General features: G+C 38.0%; 1 protein-coding gene across 2 annotated transcripts in view; it reads left to right on the forward strand.

Annotated features, from left to right (window-relative positions):
• Window positions 1-22,579, forward strand: part of SOCS5 (suppressor of cytokine signaling 5) — a 45,024-nt gene that overhangs the window by 18,000 nt on the left and 4,445 nt on the right. For both annotated transcript variants that reach the window (XM_032682523.1, XM_032682522.1), the window contains exon 2: window positions 20,099-20,190. The gene's annotated coding sequence lies outside the window, so the exon portion shown is untranslated. The remainder of the gene's footprint in view (window positions 1-20,098; window positions 20,191-22,579) is intronic.

Genomic DNA, 22,579 nt, shown 5'->3' on the forward strand with positions numbered 1-22,579 from the left:
AAGACCTGTGCAGCAGAGATCTGACTGATTTGCTTATGAAAGAAGTACCTATTACTAAACTTTGTTTTAGAGGAGCTTTTGCATTTGTCATCTGTGAAGAAAGAGGCATTTTAATCATTCCACTAATGCATTAAGAGATCTCTTATTCTTTTGAAGTAGCATATGGATAAAGTGAATTAATTTTAGTCTGCAAATTATCTTTAATCTTTAGTTGACTTGTATCTTTGTGTGATAGATTTGGTTAAACACACTGCTTAGTTGATGCTTTGTTTTCTTAAGTCCTTAATTTTTACATTTCTGTTAGGGAGTGGTGAATTAAGTACTATTTTTTAAGCATATGTTAAATCTCACTTAGATAGAATGTGGAAGTCAAATATACAAGAAAAATTTTAAAACTGGTTTGTAGCTTACTTCAGATGTACTGGATGAGTAGTTGACCCAGCATTTTTATCAAAATACATTTTTTTAATTTAAAAGTTGTTCAGTGAGTTAAATTTTCTATTCAGTTGTGTCTTACAGTATTTAGACTTGGTAGATATAATTTTTCATTTGTTGGTCTTACTCATGGCTTGGAAGCGGAAAATAACTACGTATTTTTAAGCTGTCGAACAGTTGTGGTGGTAAAATTTTTAACAGTTAAGATTGAGAGGACTGGCTAAGAGGTTCTTCACTAAAAGAACATTCCTTTTAACACAAAGCTAGCAGTCTGTGGTTGTTTCCAACTTTCTACTTAGGAGCTAGGATAATACCTGGTGGTGGGTGTGCCACTCCTGTGGGTTCCACCAAGAACCATCTCTCCATATTGTCATGTTATTTACTGCTTGAGTCTTCCTAGAATTGTGGTTGTTTAGCAGAGGACTTAAGGAGTCCATCCTTCCCAGGGGTGGGTACCTGGCTTTGTTAACATTGAAATGAATGCTTTTCCTTGCCTTTTCTTCTGAAACAGTATATAGGGTGGGTCTCTGCAATCACTTGGCAGAGAACCAGAAAAGATGGTGTGAATTGATCATAGTTAATAAAGCTTCTGTTTGACCTGTCTTAAATTGCACCTGTGTTATTATGCACTTGGAATCCCCAGGTTCTTTGACACAGTTTCTCAGTTTTTATTCAACTGGTTCAGTTAATCCACAGTGTTCTTATTTCTTTTCTCCTCTGGGTTAATTGTTAATGGGTTGTTAAAGGAGGCCAACTCTGAGTGCTAAGAGTGTACTGGGATATGTAATAGAGTATGGGGGTGCAGACAGGTAATGGTGTTGTGTTGTCCCTTCAGACTGCAGTGACTTATTTGTTCTTAAGTCTGTCTCATCTAGCCACCCTCTTAATGTAAGAAAAGTCTCTTGAACCCAGAGAACAAAGTTTCTGCTGCCAAGATCTCCCTGGGTATGTCTGCAAGTTCTCACCAGTGGCTTAATCCATTTGGACATTTGACATTATTTAAAACTTGGGCAACAAACATGATCTGCTTTGATTTTGCTTTAATTTTATTTGTTAATAGTATATTGAGGTCTTAATGCAGATTGTCACAATGATGGTAGATTGGAGTTTCATTGTCAGACCTGCTTTATCTTCAAAAATATATGTGGTTTATCCACTGAAGAAATTTCTTATGTTTATTGTCCTTAATATCTGGACACTTTATTTATGGAAGCAAGAAATTTGGCAGCAGGCACTCTGGTCCTTTACCAATGTAGGACAAATCATGTGTAATAATTTCTGTTAAAATTGCGAGATTAAAATTACTGATGGAATAATCTTGGAGAATTCAAAGGTACTATTTCTGGGTTTAAAACCCTGAATTGCAAACCTTCCTTCTCCTGGGAGAGGATATCAGGAATGTGTTAATAAATAGTTCACGTGTTATTGTATTCTTTGCTGAGCAGCAAAGACAGGCTTTTTATTAGGTGTACCCTGTGATGGTCAGGACTATTCTTATGTTACATCCCATTACTGTATTTCAGGAGCGTGTCGTCTGCCTGTTAGTATTTGCTGACATGATTTGCATATAGCCTGGTTTGGCAATTAGCAAGATCCTGTCCCATCTTTGGTTATGACATTGTTTCTTTCATCAAGTTAATTCTCTTTAGAAGAGAATGTTTGAAATGGTCTTGTGCAGAAAATCTACCTTTATACTGGATGCTTAACATAATGTGCTCTGGTAAAGTTGTAGAAATATTGATTTTTTTTTAAAATTTTTTTTTAAAAAATCACTATTCACTTAATCTCTTTGAGAAGGAAAATTTCATTTTTTGTTCTTTCTCATAAAGATAACTTAGCAATTAGTCTTCCAGTATAACAATTCCAAAATAAATTCTCTTCTATAGATCTTCTATGGCTTTCATGTCTCAAGTAAAATGTTTCCAAGTTCAATTAATCCATACCATAGTGTATATTACAGAGGTATTTTTACTGCCCATTGAACTTTATTCTAGCAAAAATTATTTTAATACATACAAGGACTCTCTCAGATTGACCTGCTAATCTCCTGTTTCCCTTTACTGGAACTAAAAAGATAAAATCTGGTTTTAATTTTTATAGTGCTGAAACAGTTATGCTACAAGAAGTGAGAAAGCCGCTTTGCCTCAGGAATCTGTTTGACCTGTGTCAATTCTCATGTGCAGAGGATATGGTTTTGTTCTCTCAAATTCCTTGGGGTTTGAAGCATCTTTTAGAGGATTTAGCGTTTTGTCATTAGAACTGTTAGTCCCTATGTGCATATGACATGGTTTTGTTCTCTCAAACTCCTTTGGGAGTAAAGCGCCTATTAAAGGATTTTCAAGTGTTTTTGTTGGAATGAATGTGACTAACATTCAAAACTATCAAGTAGTTACACTCATCTGTAGCTCAGAGTTGCTTATGTGGGGGACTGATGACCACTGCATTGAACAAATCTTCTATTTTGGTATTTGTCTAACAGTTGTGAACAGAATATATGGGGTTAGGGGTCTTAAGGTCCAGACCAGTAGAGGAATTAGTGTCTGAAAAAGTAGTAGTCATCTTGTATTTTAGAATAAGATTTGGACTTAGATTCAATATGGCACTGGTTTTGGAAAAACATTTTGTTCTAGAATTGTATATAATTCAGGCAAAACTGACTTTTTGTTGATTGAACTTAAACTTGTTTTCAGGACTAGTTCAAAAGCTGGCTTCTAGGGGCTAACTCCTCAGTGGCCTGAAAGTTTGAAATCTTCTTCCTTTGTGTTGTTTGGTTTGTCGCTTCCCCACATCTGATAATCACTGTTGTGGGTTTTTTTTGTGACTGCTGTTTAGCTTTTTTTTCACATCTAGTTTTGATCAGAATCTTAAGAATGAAAAAAATAGCATAGTAATGTACCATGAGTTGTTTCTTCTGAGGCTGTCTATATTTGTGATATTTGGAAATCCTTATTGGTAGTGAGCTCTGTAGGAATGTTACAGCTCTGTTTTCAGCAATACAGTTTATTTGGGTAGAAGATATTCTCCTGGAGTATCGTAGATAGGACTAACTGCAAATCTTCAGCTTATTTTGTAAATGCTTTTTAAGATAGAAATTACTTTGCTTAAAGGCTCAAGAAATATCACCTTACAAAATCACATTTTGTTTCAGTTATGCAAATAATTCCCTTATTTTGACTGTGTATCAGTAAAAACAAATGCTGCAGAATATCTACATAGCCCATGAATTCTACATTTTTAAAACTTCAGTCAAATATGAGATATTAGTCAGTTTTGCACCAGGATAAGCCAATTGTCTCAATGCTAACAAAGTTAATATGGCATAGTCACAGTGTATCTATGTGTGGTGGAGGAATATGTCATCCCTGCACTTGCTTTAAAGCCTGTAATAAATGAAAAGAATATTGATTTTCCAGTTTCACTGACAGGCATATATAATTTCACTTAGGTTTCTTAATGGGACACCTGCCATGGTGTTTTCCATTTTCATGAGAAATAGAGAGTCACTAATAATTTTGGTTTTCCTTTCCTCCTAGTCCCAGAGAGCAGTGAGTAAATCAAACCTGAAAGTTGTAGAGAAAAATGAATAGTGTTATGAAAGGAGAAAAAGTGCCACGCAGTTACAGTTTATAACTTCTTTCTTACTATGAAATTTGATAAAATTATATTCCTCCTTTTTAATATTAACGAGTTTGACAGAAGTTTGATATCATCAAGATGAACAAAGCAGTAGTTTTGTCCTTTTTGTTATGCAGTACAAATCTAGGAAAAAAACGTTCAGAGTCCATTCTCAATTTTTTGACATACACTCACTGCTTGTATCTCATTTTTTGAGTTTCTCACAAATGCTGGGCTTGGTTTCTTCTGTTACTCATAGACTTGCTTTTCTTTGTACCATTAAGTTATAGCTCTAATGCCAAAAAATATACTTTGCAATTTAATTTTGGCTGACTTGAAGAGGGTCAGTAATTATAGTTACAGTTTCCAGCAAGTTGAGTTTTTCCAGAAGCCTTTCTATGAAGAATGTGACTGTGGATTAATTGAACGTAAAAATGAGTCAAAAACTTTTTTCTGCCAAAGGCAAACATAGGAGTAGGTGCTAGTTAGGTTTTCAAAACCCTGTTACCTAGGTAATTTGTAGATGTAGTGTGAGCTGTGGCCCAAAGAAGTGTAAAACTGATTCATTTTAGTGAGAAAGTTACTGGGGTACAGCTTACCAGTAAAATAGATAGCAATTCTCTGTAAGTTTTTTAGCTTTCACTCTTAGAAACGAGTCAATGTTGAGGCATTTTTAAAGTCTGCTGCCTCCAAGATTCCTGCCAACTGTAAGGCTGTCATCTCTAAAGCATGGTACCCTGTCTTTTTTCAAGTTATTCTGAATTCAGAGAGGACAGTAAGTTACCAGTTGTTGATTTAAGAATACACTGGCATCATAGATGACATACCTAACAGAATTTCTTCTCTTCTGCATTGCTAGTTTATGCATATTCCTTTAGTGTCCTGGAGGGGCTGAAGAGGCACCAGGGGTGCTCTGAGGCATCGGGATGACGTACTTCAGTCATTCCATAGCGTGTGATAGTACTCAGCTGATACCTCTCTTCTGAAGGATGTTTAGCTCTGCGGTTTCATTAATCACTGTAAGTTTTCCTGATGCTCAGGGTGCACTTTTCTTTTATAAATACATCATAGTACTGGTACAAGGAATGATGCAGAGGGAAACATTTTGCAAATGTAGCTGAGTTTGTTACTAGCATGGAAAAATAGTCTAGGTCTTTGCTGTTGGAAACCCGTGTGATTTACATATAGCAGGAGTTATGGTGTTAAAGATACCATTATGTAGAAAAAAATTCTGGTCTTTAATTTGGGACAGTGATGAAAGCCAAATCAGGAAGAGAATGTCAATGTAGAAAGGTACCTCTCTGTTACAAAATCTCACTAGGTAGGCCTATCAGCACCATTTGCAAATCCCATAAGTATAGCTGAATCCAGTGCTCCTGATCTTTGTTTCCTACTCATTTGGCTTTGCATGTGTATTTTATCTTTTTACTGATTTTGGAGTTGAACCACGTATTTAGCTCTCATAGGAAGTGATTGTACTTCAACATTTGAGGTAGTTAAATGCCTCTATGCAGGAGCTAAGCCTGGGGCTCAAATAAACATATATAAAATTGCTACTCAGGCTTTGCACGAGCATACCTGTCCTGTATGTGCAGGAATCAAGGAGATGGACTAAACTGTGTACTCGTGCACTCTGCTTGTTTTGTGGGAGTGAACAGAAAGAAAATAGACTTTAGCCATCTGGGTGAGGAGCAGCAGCAGCAAAGGAGTGTATAATAAAGTGAGGGTGGTGGGTTCTGTGTGTGCACTCTGCCGAGTGAAGCTGCAGCGTGTCAGCAGTAGCACAGCCACAGGTGGTCGTGATGCCAAACCTGTGTGTGATCCCTGGGCTGTAACACAGTGCCAGCCTGGTAAAATAATGATTTTTGCTTTTACATCTTTCTCCCCTCTAGTCATGTAGAAAGGACATATGACCATGGAAATCTGTTGTGGGGCAGGTCTGTTGAGGGAGCTTGTTAAAGTCCTTGGACATGTCCAGAGGAGGCCAACAAAGCTGCTGCAAGGGGTGGAAGGAATGTCCTGTGAGGAACACCTGAGGAACTTTAGGCTTATATAGATTGGAGAAAATGAGGCTGAGGGATGACCTCATTGCTCTCTACAGCTCCCTATGGAGGGGAAGTGGAGAGGGAGGTGCTGAGATTTTTTTCTGGGATCCAGAGATAGGATGTGTAGGAATAGTTCAAGGCTGCTCCAGCGCGGGTTTGGAATGGACATTAGGAAGTATTTCTTCAAACACCAGAACAGGCACCCCAGAGTGCCCCAAGCCTGTCAGTATTTGAGAGGCATTTGGACAATGGCCTTAACAATGTGTTTTAACTTGGTCAGCCCTGAATTGGTCAGGTATTTGGACTAGATGATCACTGTTTTCCCTCCCAACTGAAATAGTCTATTCTTTAAAACAAACAAGCTGAAAAAAAAAATCCCAACAACAACCAACCAGTATTTAGACAAAGGTGTAACTTTGTACCAAGTGTAGCTGTCTTCAAAGGTATTTCAATTTTTAAGCCGGGTACATGTAGTGCTCTTCTCATGATACTTCGGATAGCTTGAAATTGCCTTTAGTTGGAGTTGAAAAATGGTATCTGGATGTAAAGAGCTAGTGGTCATGGCTGTTTCGACTTTTATTTATATATCATCTGAATTTAAATAGAATGTCCAGGACTGCTTGGAAGAGAGTAAGAAGAGTGAAGAAAAACCTTTCCTGTTCATTGTATTTTCTTATGGTTGAGGTGGGGGTTTTTCCCCCTCTTCAGACTCTTTGAGGGATCTTATCTGGTCCTTATGGACTTTAGCTCCTGCTTACTGTGGGCCTCAAAGTCCTCTATTTTCAGTATTAACTTTAGAGAATATTGTCTTCTGTATATGTCCATGTTGTTTCACTTTCTTGTTCACTGCCTCCACTTGGTACTCTTAGAATGGAGTATACCATTGTACAAGGTCAAGGCTGTGAAGTTTTCCAGTTGACTGTAATATCTCTGAGGCTCTTAAAGGTCACTTGGATTTACCTTCAAATGTTTTCTGGAGAAGACAAACTGGCATAGAGTGTTAATGTTACCTGATCTTAATGAATAAACAAATAGTGGGAATTTTTAGAAAGAAAAATATTTTTATTTGTGTTGCTGGATCATCCTGCTCTGTCATTTCACTGAACCTGACATTGGCCATTACACAAATAACTCCAAAAGTGTCTAGTTGTTCACCTGTCAGTTTGCAGACTCATAATGGACAATTTGAATGGTTTGGTTCTGTATCATTGACAAAGTATCCTATTTTGTTGCACAGCTGTAAACTTTTGTAGAGAAATGTATTGCTGCTTAAGTGAGAATGGGAGTTCAAACATGAGTCCTTGTTCCCACTGGTGTTCTTCTGTCATCTGTTTCTTCTGTAGATAATAGGAAGTGTTAGAAACATTTTAAGAGATGTATGTTCAGTTGCTTATAACTTTCTAGATCTCTGATCTTCTGGACTGAAATACTTGATGCCTTTTCTTTGCCTTGAGTTTAATTTTGTGTAAATTTTTCAGCCCGAGTTCTTCCTCTGTTTTCATAAACAAAACTAGAATAATTGTGCCATTTTTTTATGTCAGTCTCTTCTTTGAAACATTGTAGTGCACCTCTAAACTGGAACATCTATTTGAAATTTGTTACTGGGCATCCTCTGACTGAGTTGTATTGTTTTAATTTTACATGAAAATAGGTCAGAATTGAACCAGTTCTTTTTCTGAAAATTTGTGATCTTGACATGGCAGTGGTTTTTGGTTGGGCTTTTTTTTTGGTAGTGTTCCCTGGAGACTTGTCTGCACTGTGCGTATACTCAGCAGGGTTTTTCTTTGAAATACCTCTGGACTGCAATAAGCTGTTCAGAGCCTGGGAACACAATTGTCCCAAGTTAATTAGGGGGCTGAGGGGGATCTTATGGCTTAAAGCCAGGTGGGAAATCTCTGAGATAGCCCTGGCACGTGTCAGCTCCAGAATGGTGCATTCGTTCCTCTTTCTTTCCTGTCCCATCAGCTCTGCAATACCTTCAGAGTCCTACCAACACCAATACCCTTGACTGTGACTTTGACAGTGTTAAGACTGTTTTTCAGAGAAGTTGAAGTGTCCATGCTGGGGTAAAGTTTGGCTTCTCTTGTATCTGAACAGATTTATTACTTCTGAGTATCACAGGGATGTCACTCATCACACTAATGTGTAACTGTGGTTGTAGTGCTCAGTCACGTCATACAAGTAGGGTATATGCATTTGTTCAGTACTGATTGCTGTGAAAACCAGAGAAAGCTCCATGGGATCCCTCAGACACCTTAACAGATAAAATCTCAAAAGACTACTGAGACAATGAACCTAAACAGTTTTTTTTCTTCAGGAGTTCCAAGCTAGACCAAATGTAGCTGAACTTCTGTAAGGATAACAGAAGGTGTTCCAAACAAAGTCCACATTTCCTGAATTTATAAGATGAGCAGATGGTTTTTTTAAAGATAGCCAAAATGTAATTTTTTTGACATTTTTTTCTACAACTACTTCGACTTTGAAGAACTATTTTAGGTAAATACCTAGCCTATGAAATTCAGACGAAATCAGAAAGCTCCTGAAAGTCATTGAATGTGATCTGATAATGGGAAGCATTAGGTGATGGTAATAAATAAATTATTTTAAAGAAGAAAAAAAGGAAAAAAAATTTTTTCAGAAACATGTCCCTTTTGTTGGGAAGAAGAATAAGGCCACCAGGTAGGCTGAATTTCTTTGCAGTTTTTGAGGTGGCTAGTTCAGACTTTAAGAAAGATGGCCTTGCGTGTTGACACTGCACAGCTGAAAGTATACTTTTTAAAATGCATTTCCCCTGTAGCAAAATCCATGTCAATTATGTAGACACTTGAAGCTCTGTGAGATAACCCTCACTGAGTTTCATTGCTGTGCTTTCTCTGAACTAGCAGCAGAGCCCCTGTGCGGTGTGAACTCCTTGTGAAGTTAGTACCTGGTGGATCAGGATTTTCTTTTCCATGTTTGTTCAGTATAGGAGTGAACAGACAGATTTTGCTGCAAGATGTTCCAGTCTGGCTGATGATCAGAACTCTTGTGCAGCTAAATCTTCAGATAATGACAGATTTTGTGTTACCTACAGGTTAGTTTTGTACGTCTGTGTGCCACTGATGCCAGTGCTATCAGAAATTTGTAGCCTTATGTACACTTGGACAGTGTTCCCCGGTTTTCCCCTCCCTCCCCCTGCCTAAGAGGCAGACTCCTGCCAATCTATAGCAGAAGAGTTTGAGATCTGTGTGAAGTTGCACTACTGGTTTTAGTTATTCGGACCCTTCAGCTTTATATGATGGTTTAAAATGTGCTCAAGCTGTGAGTAATCATGGGTATCTCTAGAAAGTTTCTTAGTTTTCATCTGTGAATGAGAATCTGGAATTCTTATTCTTGTGATTACCATGGATGTTTTCCATCAGGAAGCCCTGATCACTGTGTGACAGTAGCTAGATGTTGAAACTGCCATGTCTCCAATGACAATTTTATTTTTTTACATCAAGAATCAAATTCTTTTTCATCCAGGAGGATACTTAAGGATCACAGCTTCCTGAAATCATTTAGTGAACAGGTTGTCCCTGTCTTCTTGAAAATATTTATGAAAATACCAGAAAATATCTGGTATTTTAAGTAACCAGTTGAACCATCTTTTTGAAAAAAATGAAGATTAATAGTTCTTATATTTTTACATTAATAATTTTTCCTGTTAACAGTGTTATAGTTCCAGGGCCTTCTGAAGTGTAGAGTGTTTTTCTAGATGAGTCTTAGTCTAAAAGCTTCATTTTATCTTTTTTGCTGCACAATTATGTCTTTGATTTAATCTTTCATTTAATAAAACATGTTTCTGAATATAAGGAGATCCTAGGTTAACATTAAGGAGAGAATTTCACAGAAGGGGCTAAACCAGTATTAACAGCTTGCTGCTACTGGTGGTTCTTCTCCCTTTCCCTCTTTGCATAAGACCCAGGAGATTCTCCTGCCCTCAGGCTGTCACTTGTCTCTTCTGGCTTCTTTTTCCTAGCTGAAGTTTGTCTTTCTGGTGCTTCCATTAATTAGCTTATGGTGAAAATGGAGGTCAGATGAATGTTGCAACTGATGCAAAGGGATGGGAGGGAAGCAAGAATAACCCTTTTGATAGCAGCAAAATAATGGTAGATTAGTTATCCTGGACTATCACACTTAGGGTGTCCTGTCTGTGGCTAAATTCTGTTAATGAGAAACAACCTAGAAAGAACTGTATTCTTCTGTACCTTTAGTGCAAAGGATGGTAAATTGTCATCTCAAACTGATATGGTGAAATAGCATCAGTTGCTCCTTTTGTCTCTGTTGTGTCTTGGGATGTGTTTGGTTTTGTGTGTGGCTTTATTGCTTGTGGGTTTTTTTTTAAATACCTGCTCTCTGACAAGTTCACCATTTGGTAATCATTGTCTGATTTAGGTTTGCTCAGTTTTATGTGGTGCTGCAGGCTCTTTCTGCATGAAATGCAATGTCTTAGACCATTACAGAATCCCAGAATGGTAAGGTTGGAAGAGACCACAGTGGGTAATCTGGTCCAACCTCCCTGCTGAAGCAGGGTAAACCATTCATACAACTGAATCTGCTTTCATAGATCTGATGAAGGGCAAAAGAGCATTATTAGTTTTATTAGTGGCATGCAGCTGGTAATGCTGTTGTAAAGGTTCATTTTTCTAGCCTGTTCTTTTACTGTGTCTTCTTGGAGTTCCTGCAACCTATAACTTATATTTATCCATATGAGATAGGAGCCCTTGGATACTTAGCAGCTTTCCAATACTGAATGAGCTGGGGTGTGTGGGTATTAGAGTGGTATCACAGATTAGTGAGTTGTCTTTTTAGATAGGCCATTTTCCTATTGATTAATAGGAATGCACATTAGCTAACCAGTGGGTTATTTGTCTGTGACTAGGTCTTGGCACAACAGTCATTAGTGAAAACCAGAGTCAGCTTTTTGATTGGATAGATGACTTCATAAGAAAAAGCATTTATATATTTTATTTTCAGAATAATTTCGGAGCTAACCTAAAACATATTTTTCTCAAAAAATTCTCATCCTATGGGGTATCACTTACTTAACATGCATGGGTGACTCTTTGCTAGAATGAGCAAATAGTTTTGATGTAACTGATAGCATTATGTAAGATCAAGAAGAAAGATGTAGCCACATCTTGACAATCTTACTCTCCTATTTCATCTTACTATGCAATAGCTCCATAAAGATAAGATAGTAATGAAATAATCCAGTTAACACCTCAGTTGTAATGGACTCAGGCAGTAGATGCTCTTAAGAGCGAAGACAGACCTGATTTTCTTATCAATTTTTATTCAGTGTCTCTAATGCATATTCTAGTCAGTCTTACATTTTTGAGCATGTGAAGAGTCAGATTTTTTGCTTGAAACTTTTATGGTACATCCTGATCTTCCATTTTGAATCATGCATTCCTGTTTTGCATGGCACAAGGAGAGTGTGGTGTTGGGTGGGTTTGGGCTTTTTTGTTTGGTTGTTTTTTTAATTTAAAAACACTAAAGGTTCCCTGATTGTGAGTAGAGACCAAGAGAGCCTCTAGATTTACTCATTAGTTGCCTCTGAATACAAATGGAGAGCAGGTGTTGTAAAGGGCTGGATCCTTTACTGTGCTTCCACAGAGAGAAACATTTTTGTTGTTGTTGCTAGAGCAGTAACTCTAAACATGGGAATTTATGATCTCATTACCCTGAGCTTTTTCTTTTTAAAGATTGCTAATGGATCTTTGTATTGGTACTGTTTAGCATCACTACTAGTTAAAGGAATGTTGCAGTGGTTTATGTGATGTGTCCGACTAAAAGCAGAGTGGCATGCTCTGCAGCGCTTGGGGTGAGTTTGATCTGGCGATACTGCTGGTTTGACTATCTGGCGGTTCCACTGCAATCTCTTGTTCTCCCAAACACCATAATTCTGCTTGTTGATTGAAATGTCTTTCATACTGAGCCTGTGTACAAGTACACTTCTAAATTTCCAAGTTTTTAAGATATGGAAATGTTGGTGCTACTGTATGTTATTGGAATTCTTGACTAGCAAGCTAACGCTAAAGCGCCTAAAACATGAAACTTGGCAGAGGTATAGTTAATGTATTTGCTGAATACTTTGCTTTGAAGAAATTTAGTTCTGACTTTTTAATATTTATACTTATACTATCTTGTACAAAAAAATCTGACGTATATTGATGTTATATATATTTTATATATATTAATTTTTGTGCATATATAATTAGACAGTTGTTAGTTCAGTAATATAAACTCTGCTAAACCAACAAAGGGATTTGTTTTGTTTTTTGTCCCTTACTCCTAAGAAAGATCTCCCTACCTCAGGGGCTGAGCTTGCAAGGCTAAGACTTTAAGTTTTTCTACTTGAGTTTTAATAATGTGGAAAAAAAACAAGGGCAGAATTTCAGAAAGCTTCACATTCACTGAAATTCATAATTCTTAGCAGAGGTCAAAACATGTTTAAAGTGTCTTTTCACTTTTCTGGAACTCCCTCTCAAAGTTCCTCGTACATCCTACTTCTAGCTAGTTTTCAGAATGTTGGGGATTTTTTAACTATTTTTTTTTTTACTGTCTTTAAGTTGCACTGTAATTTGCTATCCGTAAGCTGTCATTGCACGTGCTTTGTGTTCAATATACAGAATAACCGGGACAGTCTTAGTTTTGATTTTCTGGCATATTAGTCTGTAATTTTAAAGTTACAGTAACACCTTTAAGTGGATTTTTGGTGGCATTTGAAAACCAAAATTTCAATTCCACTGCAATTTAATAATAGTGTTGATGTTGCATTTGGCTGTGCTGCAGTATGACCCGGCACAGCAAGGCTTGGTGGGTGCTCAGTGGCAGAATTTGCAAGCAAAGAACCACAAAACACAGGTTTTCTTCGGCTAGAAAGTTGCAGAAAAATGTTTGATAGCTCTAACTGGGTATAGTCTAGGATAAAGTTGCCTGTGGATCAAAGTGAAAACAGCATGAAACAGGCTAGACTTACTGGCAGCCTTCCAGCTGCTTCTCCTTCTTTGCAGGGTTTATGTTCTTTTACCTACCCGGACCCAGCCTAGGGAACCAGGTGCTTGCTGCCAATTAGTCTTGTCAAGACAGCCCAGAGCTTCTCTTGACAAGCCTGACTGCTGACAGCAGCTGTGGGATAGTCTTGGGCAGGATTTTAACTCCTTGCTTGCCAAATGCTTTGCAGGTTAAATCCCCTGGTCTCATTCTGCAGTTATTCAAATATGCTTCTATTTTATGAAAGCATATTTTATACAGAAAGTGATCTAGACTCCCAGTGGTGCCATAGTGATAGAGTTTATGTGCCAAACTTCTGTCATGAAAGAATGTAAGTTGGGAGTTAAGTCATTATGAAGGTCACTTTATAAATTTGTGGATGCTATTGGAGCCGTCTATGCCAGCCCACCTTCTCCTTGCTGTAGAGAGTGGCTGTAGCTGGCTAACGCACCAGGCTGCTCCGACAATTTTCTCTCTGGTAGCTTCAAGTTTAGTCTCTCTCCAGTATTGCAGTGGTGCAAGGGAGTTTGATCAGGTTCCAGGTGATCTGTTAATGTAGTTGAGCTACAGTTTACAATTAAATGTTTCATATTTTTGAACAGTTCAGGTAATTAATGGTGCTACAAAGACAATCTCATTTTTAATTGTGGAATTTTCCTGGATTTTCTTGTCCTTTACATGTGTGTATGCTGTTGCTAATATCAAGTCCTTTGCTCCAGTAGTATTAGCAGTGAACAAAATACACAGGTGCTCTCCATTAAACCTCACTGAGTTTATTTTCATCAGAAATGGCGAATTAATGCACCGAGCAATCCATAGTGTGAGAGATTTAAAGTTTTTAAGCGCGTGTGGCAACATCTAGTCTTCAGTTCACTTTTTTAGTAGCAATTCCTAAGAAATCATAGCTTGGGCTGTCACTCTTCTCAATTGTTGCGATTCTAGAAACTGTTGAACTCTTGGGTCCATTTCACTGAAATTTGAAGGCAGGGGGGCTGCTTTTTATGTCTTGTTAATTGCGTGAATTAGCAATAATGCTTTTTCCTATGCAGTCGCCATTGTAGATACATCACTAGAGAAAGACAAGTACAACTTTGTTTTCGTCAGTTTTACAAGGTGGCAGCTGGCTAGTTTGTATTGGAGAATATGATCTTTTGCTTGGTCAGGTAGAAAGGACACATGGGAAATGTCTGGGTGCATGAGAAGAGCTCTGTGCAAAGGAGATGCCTGTAAGGTGGGGGGGGGAAAGGCTACAGTGGTGAGAGAGAGGCATGAGGCAGGCTGTTGAGGTTTTGAAAAATGTAGTGAGAAGACATAGGACTGTTAAACCAGTATAAATTGATCCCAGAACAGAACAACTGTGTTTGCAAAATAGGCCATTTGCAATTGAATGAAATGCTCTGTTTACAAAATATCTTAAATTGGATGTTTTTACTGAGCTAGTCAAGGGTGTGGGATGTGATTTGACTCATCTTTTCAACTTTGCTTCCAATTTCCTTTGCTTTTAGTGAGACACAGCTATTAAGGTATGCTTTTTCTTAACTCAGAACTCCGAAGAATTACATACGAATAACCATTAGATCATTCTCTGTATCAATTTGAGACCTATTTATATTTTAGAACTTTATAGAGCAGGATAAGCGTCATCAGGTAGAAACAAATTCTACCCTGCTAGGGGAGAGCTCCCTAACTTCTCAGAGTACTTATAGCTTTTGCAGAGGTCATCAAGAGGGCTGCTGTGTTTAACTTGAATACTGACTGGAACCATTTATTCTGCCCACATGAATTAAAAAAAAAAAAAGTATATTGGCAGCTTCTGTTTGAGCAGAGTTAAACATAGCAGCACAGAAAACATTATTACAGCGAGTCACCCAGAGTTCTCTTCCACAGCAGGTACCTTACTTTGCTAACTTAATGCTTCTTCTTTTCTTTTTTTCAAATGGTAAGGTGAAGTTATGAGTTGCCTGATTAGGGTGTAGAAAGGCAATTTAAAGGAAACTGCTTGTGTTTAATGTTGCTTGGGTGGATTTACACTTTATGATGAGTGGCCATCAGGATGCTGCCTACATTATTTGAAGGTTTCTTTACTTGGAATGAATATGTACCATTTTCTTGAATTTCCAGAGTTTCTACCATAGAGATCTACGAGCATGTGGAGTTCTTGGTAGATCTGTATAGGGTTATTTCTGTATTAATATCTGAAATTACTGTTTGCTGTGTGTAGCTCTGTGATCCTCATATGATCAGAAAGACAAGCTTTGTTCATGATGGTTGTGTCATTACCCACTAGACTTGTGCATGTACAGGGAAAGGAGTACTTCAGAAACAGATGTTTCTATTTTTGGTTCAGAGGTATTCACATTCTGTTCTTCCATTGATGGTTTATCTGCTTCAGGGGTTTTAGATGTTCTGAACAGTATTTTCTAGTCCAATGTGAACACATTTAGCCCTGACATTGTCTTTTTTGAACACCAAAGCCTAGTAAGGGGCTACAAGGACATAGTCCACTGTTCAAAATGTCTTGGAACAGCATTTTTTAACTGAGGTTACCAACGTGTAGCTGCTTGGAAAGAAACTGGCAGAACATTAGCTATCCTGCATTTTGCTCATTGTGAATCTATACCAAGGAGGGGGTGGAGATTACTTCTTACTTCAGGTTGGAACAATGGCAAAATATCATTATTTTTCTTTGATTTGACAGTCTGCCAGCTTAAGTCCTTGAAACTTGTAGCATTCCTTGTGTTTTAGCAGTTTCAAGCCATCAAGCCAACTCAGCATTTTGTTTTTGGAGTAAGAGTTTTCAGTGGCTTGAACGTTCAATGCAAATGTTCAAAGCAGCAACTTAAATAGTCTTAATCTCTCTCTTTGCAGCCAGAGCCCCACAGTTGATTAATATATAGGCTTCAAATGGAGATTTCTCTTCAAAGTAGCCACCTAAGGGTTTAATAACTTCAGCAGAACTAAGTAGTGCTGCTGTGGAAGGAAGCAGCCTTGCCCTGGCTGCTGTTTCCTCCCTCCTCATCCGTTCCTTCTGTATGTTAACTTGAATGTTTATACAGAAGTCATAAACCAGATGGAGTAAATGATTGAGACTTTTTCTGAGAATTCATTTTAGTCTGGATCAGATCCTTGAGCTGGTTGACTGAGCAGCCATATGGTGTACAGGCCACCTCCTGCACCAGCACAGGTGGCCAGGAAGAGGCTGATGCCATTTCTTCTGGTTGCAGTGCTAACTTAGGCCAATTTTGTGTTGTTGGAATTGCAGCTTGGTGTCCTTTACCTCTTCTCAGCAGGTTTGACTTTTGGTTTGGGGGTTCAGACCTTCAGATTTGTCTTGCTATACAACTGCACTTCCAGTTTATCAAAGCCTATTAGGAAGAAAACAGTAGTACTTTATCCTAATAGGGCTTTCATGAGCACTTGAGACTATTGGCCCCTTTACCTTGTCTAGTTAAAAAAATAGAAGCCACCTCTTCCTTCCAGCCCTCTAAATCAGTTCTTTGAGCTGTCTGCAGTGAGCACATTTTTATGTGTGTAGAAAAATATATATTTCCACTTGAGCCAACATATTACTTTTTTTTTTAAGAAATGTTATCTCTAGTATTACAGTAGTAATTCATTATTTCTGGAATGTGTATTGGAAGGGAGGAAATTGCTTTGTAATCCTTAGTGTTGCCCTTCCTTCCTTGAGTGGGTTACTTGAAACGGTAGGGGTTTGCCAGCTTTATTCTTTTTGACTGAATAAGGTTGAGGAGTGCTGATGTGAGCAGCTCTGTTAGTGCATCCCTAGGAACAGGAGCCCGTCGTGGACATTTGGCAGTGTGCAAATAAACAGTGACCTCTTCAGCAAGCATCCCTTAATGGAAGCAAAATCTTTAATAACACAGTCTCGTCACTATTAAGTGAACAATTTTAAAGTAAGGGACGATGCAAATAGAAGTATAGTCTCCCTCCAATCTTTTTGCTTCTGCCTTCATGGTCCATGGTGGTGTGTACCAGTGTCACAGAATGTTGGCCTGTATAGGCTCCTGCTAGCATTGAACTAAACAGTGTGCAAGGAGCAGAGAGATTTCTCTCTCTCCTCTCTTTTCTCTTTCTTTTCAGGGTATTGATTTTTGAAGAACTGACTGGTTTTCTTTTCCTTCAATGTTTTGACCTTGTTATCTTTTAATGTTTTGAAGCTATCATCTTATGAAAACACCAAAACAAGTAACCTTGTAGATTCTTGTTCGTGAAATAATCATAGTATACCTGCTTTGTAAGGTGTCATACTTTGGGCAGTGTATCATCTTTTGTGAAGATGGTACATTTTTAGGAGATAATATTTTGAATATAACATACCACATGGACTAATTTTTAAATTAGGTAAGTTGTGAGAGTGAAATGAGTGTATTATATCACAGCACCAAGCCTGACAGAGTTCCAGAAGTGTTTGGACAATGCTCTCAGGCACATGTGATTCTTGAGGCTGTCCTGTGCAGGGCCAGGAGTTGGACTTGATGATCCTTGCGGGTCCCTTCCAACTCAGGATATACTGTGACTCTGTGATTCTGTTATAGAAAGCACGACCTCGACTTTGACTGCTCTTTTTAGGCAGTAACAGGCAAAAACTCCAGATAGATCTTGTGACACTTCTGGAAAGAGTCTTGAGTTTTCACAGTAATCCAATAATATATGGTATTTTAAGACTACAGACAGGTTGTAGCTGTTTGCTTTATCATATTGCACAAATGGTTTTCCTAGCTCTCTTTGTGGTTTCATCATTTGTGCACTCAGAATACTTGAAGAATACACTCATGCAAACTTCATGGCTTTGAATGTCTCTAAATTTACTGCAAATGGGAATATAGTGCTAAGATACCATTGTTCATTGCTTCTGAAGTCCCTGTAGAGTGCTTATTGCCTCTTATTTTTTAAGACAACTAATGCCAGTTTAAAGTAGGCAGGAATAACTTTTAGTTGAAAAGAGATTGTTTCAGGAACATTACTAGAACTTTCATTTTTCTTAGAAAAATAATTAAAATAATTTTTTCTTAGGAAATCTACAAATTGTTGAATTCACTTTGTGCATTTTGGTGGAATGAAATTTATTTCCTTTTTAGGTTAGAAGAACTATTGGCAGTGCTTCTTCGTAAAACTGGGATGGCTTTAGGACCAGTTCAGAAGCAATTGTGTTTTGTCAAGCTTAGTGCTGCCACAAGAAATCTGTGAAACCACACATCTGTTGCACATTGATTTAAACTAATTTAAAATTACTAGATTGAATATGAAATACTTTACCTATGACTCAAGTTTAAATCTAACACAAGGTTGAGAGGTTTGACTGAGACAAGTCACCCATAATGAAGGTGCTGTTTTCCATTAGGAAAGGCTGGTTCCCAAAGCAACCACTCCCTCTTGGAGCCACAGGGGCAGATTTTCTGGGCTGTGTCAGCTGGATAGCAATGGTGATGTGATAGATAGGTGGTGCATTGACTGCTCATGTTTCTGACCAGAACTGAGGAAGAATGGTGGTATATAACACTAATACCATTAAGCATGACACTTCCAGGTAAGCATCCATGTGGGTTTTTTTGTATTTTCAATGAGGTAAAATGGTTAGCATGCAGCCCCTTTGCCACCTGTACCCAGTAAAACAACATCACTGGTTTTATTTGGAATGCAGGTCTCTTCAGAGGCCTGAGTGGCCTAGTGTCTTAAGTAGGGCTTTGTTGAAAATTGGATAGCCCTTATTCTAGTTACTTTCCCTTCCATTTGCTCTATTTAGGCCTTGCTCTCAACCAGTTATAGTAGGTTTTACTTGTGTCTTGTGTTTGTAGGCTTGCTAGGAACATACTGCAGAAAAAAAGAAATGAGAGTAAATGTTAAAGTTGCAAAAGAACTGTACTTTTGCTTTAATCTTCATTTTGTACAAAGATTTTGTACTTGTAACTGTTGCTCTCTGAGAAGGTTACTTTTATGGAATCTTTCAATAGCAGTAATGTGGCCTAATTTTAAAAATGTTTCAGTGATTTTAGTGCTTCCAGAGGTGAATGGAAACTAATAATATTTGTACTTTTCTGACACTGCTCTGGAGTTTCTGCCTAGGAATAATAACTTCTCAAATTCTCTTAGTGATTGCTCAACCCCATCGCTTTTTTTTCTAGTACATCTGCATTATGTGAATATTTTTCTTTCTGTTCTGCATGTAAAGCTTTAACATAAGTTCCCAGTGTTTTCTGTTAATTCTTACTGCTCTCCTGGGCTTGGTTCTAGCATGAAGAAACAAATTATTCTCCTCTGTTCTGTTACTGTTAGATGTCTGACAGTGATGTGAGCATGCTAAATCCCTCAGCTCTTCTTGGATTTCTGAAAAACAATGATGATTATTTCAGGGAAGTGCTGACCTACTCTTTTAATAAAGAACTTCTCTTGCATTCCACTTTCCCATTTTTAGAATCATGGTTCATACTGCTCTTGCTTCACAATCATATAACATCCTTGTGGCAAGTACAGCAGTTGCTTACCTGGAAAAGTAATATTAGAAAAGTGTGTATTTTTAGCTGCCTTTTGATGTGATGTAGCAGCTGGAAACAAGGAAGAGAGACAGTAGGAGGTGATCTGACAGCACTGCCAACCACAGCTTGGGAACCACTGCTTTGGACTTGAGACCCCCATGTGGGGAAACCATTTCACAGGCCTGAGTGTGCCCATTGTGCCTGGCACTTCAATGATCCAGATGCTGTGGCTTTGCTCTTGGTTATCAAATGTTTTATTTGAGGGTCCTCCCCATGACTCTATTTCACAAATGTTGTTAATGGATACAAAAAAAGTTCTGTGAAGCTTTGTGTTTGTTAATATGCATTAAAAATATATAGTGAACAGGCAGTTCCATGCACACATTTCAGGTATAAATAAAGTACCCTTTGATATTTGTGACTAATAGTAAATATCTAAATTAAAAAATATTCTAACAACGAACAAAATTTCTCTTTCTTCCTTTGTAGTAACCATGTCCACAACTCAGAGAAGGCATGTAGCAAGTTCATGGTGAGGTGTATACTTGAGACAAGACACAGTGACTCATATGCTTTTCTGGGTAAGAAGTGTATCTATATTCTCTTGAGTGTGAAAAAAGTACTTAACCTTTTAAATTTAACTTTAACTTTTGAAAATTAGGCTGTCAAGCCAGTATGGTGGTGGATTTGTCGGTAGAGGGGTTTGGGGGTTTTTTGTGGGGGTTTTTTTGGTGTGGGGTTTTTTTTTTATTTTTTATTTGTTCTTGAAGCTTTCTGGGAACATGGAGAGAACTTTCCACCCGTCAAACAGTCTTAAGACATTTTAGACTAACAGTGCAAAGGAAGAGCAATAAAGAGCAATTCTAGAAAAAAAAGACATTGCCAAATAGTATGTGTTTGGTTAGAAAAGTTACTCCAGTTCGTTGTCACAAAGATGTGTACTGTTTCTAGCCTGATTTGCCAAGGGACTGGAGTTTATATACTCTCTTATTCCTTTCCCTTCCCAAAAATTTTAAACATCTGTCTGACGAGGAAGAAAAAAAAAAAGTACAACGTGAGGAAAAAGTGTAGAAGTCCACCTTATATATACTGTGTTGACAGACTGGCAGCCAGCAAACATGTGCTCTGCTGTGGTCAGCGTGGATATTCTGAGACACCACAACAGCTATGGTTGTTGCCACGGCAGGATGTGTGTTTGAATGGTTCCTACAAATCTGTATGTGATCTGACTTAGTGGTTCTGCTGCTCTTCAACTCCCCCAGTCCCTCAGTTTGATCCAGCCAACTCCCGAAAAAAACCCCAAATTTAGGAATTATTATTTTTTTAGTCGGGAAGACATTCCTTGCTGATTTGCTTACACAGTATGAAACTCTGTAGCATCTTCTATGTGTAACATTGCTCTGCAAGTGTCTCCCTCCTTAGTAACGGCTTGGGTGCTGTGCAGGTTGTCATTAGCACGGTGTTCTAAGTAACTTGCACCAGTGATCTCCAAAGACTATTAGGGCTGGATCTCCCCACTGCCCCCCCACCTTCCTCATCTGCACTAAATTCGTAAGGTCTCATTTAATGCAGTTGGATGTGGATACTTACCTTGCTGGGTTTGCTGGATCATCAGATGGCAGGGTGAGGAAGAAAACTTTTGTTTTTCTGATCCTGTAACAGTCAGGTGTTTCACTTTCATTCTGTTTTCGTGTTTCTCATGTAAATGATGCCTCTGACTCTTCCCCAGTCTTAGTAGATTCTTCTGTAAAGTCATGGGCTTACAGCTGTGTTTCTACCTTAAGGGACTTCTAGGCTGGACTGCTAGAGTATTGCTTACTTGTTGATCATCCACTTTATTTCACGAGCCCTAGTGCATTCAAGCACTGCTTCAGATCCCTTTCTAGTTGTGAACAGAAAAGAATTGCAGCAACAGAGGAGTTTAGCTTCAAAATAGTGTTTCCAAAGAACGGAGCAGTTTCCAGAGAAAGTTAAATTAGATGAGATGACATGTTTTAGTCCTTTACGTTTAGCACTTCTCTCAGAACTTAATTAGATCTAATTTAGCTTGGCATTGCCTGACTTTATTTAGTACAGAATTAGTCTGTTTCTCTCTGTCCTAGGGCAGTCCTGTGTTTTTGGCAGTCTTGTTCCAGTTATTAAACTGTGTTTCTGAAGATATAGTTTCAGAATACATACTGCTAGTGTTTTTATCTTTTTACTGTATCTTCATGATTCACTGTCATGTTTCTGCTGTGGACCTGCTTTCTTCTTAGGTGTTTTTACTAAAGACAGAAAAGCTCCTTGGGCTCTTTCATTCATTTATATCTTAAGTAATAAAGCCAGGCTGTTGGGTGGGTGGTTGGTTGGTTTTTTTTCATTTGTCTCAAATGGCTTATATTAATGTGTTAGAGACTTCATAATTCTAAAATTGTCTTTTGGTGATTGCCTCATCTAAGAATGATAAATTCTTTTTTCCCCCTAAATTTCTTTTTTTGTGCTATTTGTTTTTAACCTTGTCAAGTTATAGTTGGGAATTTATCTGACCCGCAGCTGAACCTTTTGCTTTTAGATGGCATATCTGAACATTTGCAGTGCACTTGTTGGATTTCAATAACTGCTCTCATAGTTTGGAGTGATTTGAACAGTTCCTATTTAGGATTTGTTTTACTGCTGCTTATTGGAAGCTTATCAGGGAGTCATACCTTACATATGACTTACAAATTCTTCCTAAAAGGAAGAATTTTAGAGTATTTCCTGTCCATCAACATATGGATACAACTATGCAGACCCACCTACCTGCCTACAGAAAAATGAGAGGGCCTGCTTGTAAATAAAATGTTTGTAATTTCCCAAAAATTTTCTTCATAGTGATTTTACTAAATATCAGAGTGGTGTAATGCATGTTGCTTCCACATAACCCTACAAAGACTAAGGCACTTTTTCAAGGCAGTGTGTTCAGTTAAGTCATCTTGTTTCTGTAACTTAATT

The sequence above is a fragment of the Chiroxiphia lanceolata genome, chromosome 3, assembly GCF_009829145.1.
Source record: "Chiroxiphia lanceolata isolate bChiLan1 chromosome 3, bChiLan1.pri, whole genome shotgun sequence".
Lineage (NCBI taxonomy): Eukaryota > Metazoa > Chordata > Aves > Passeriformes > Pipridae > Chiroxiphia > Chiroxiphia lanceolata.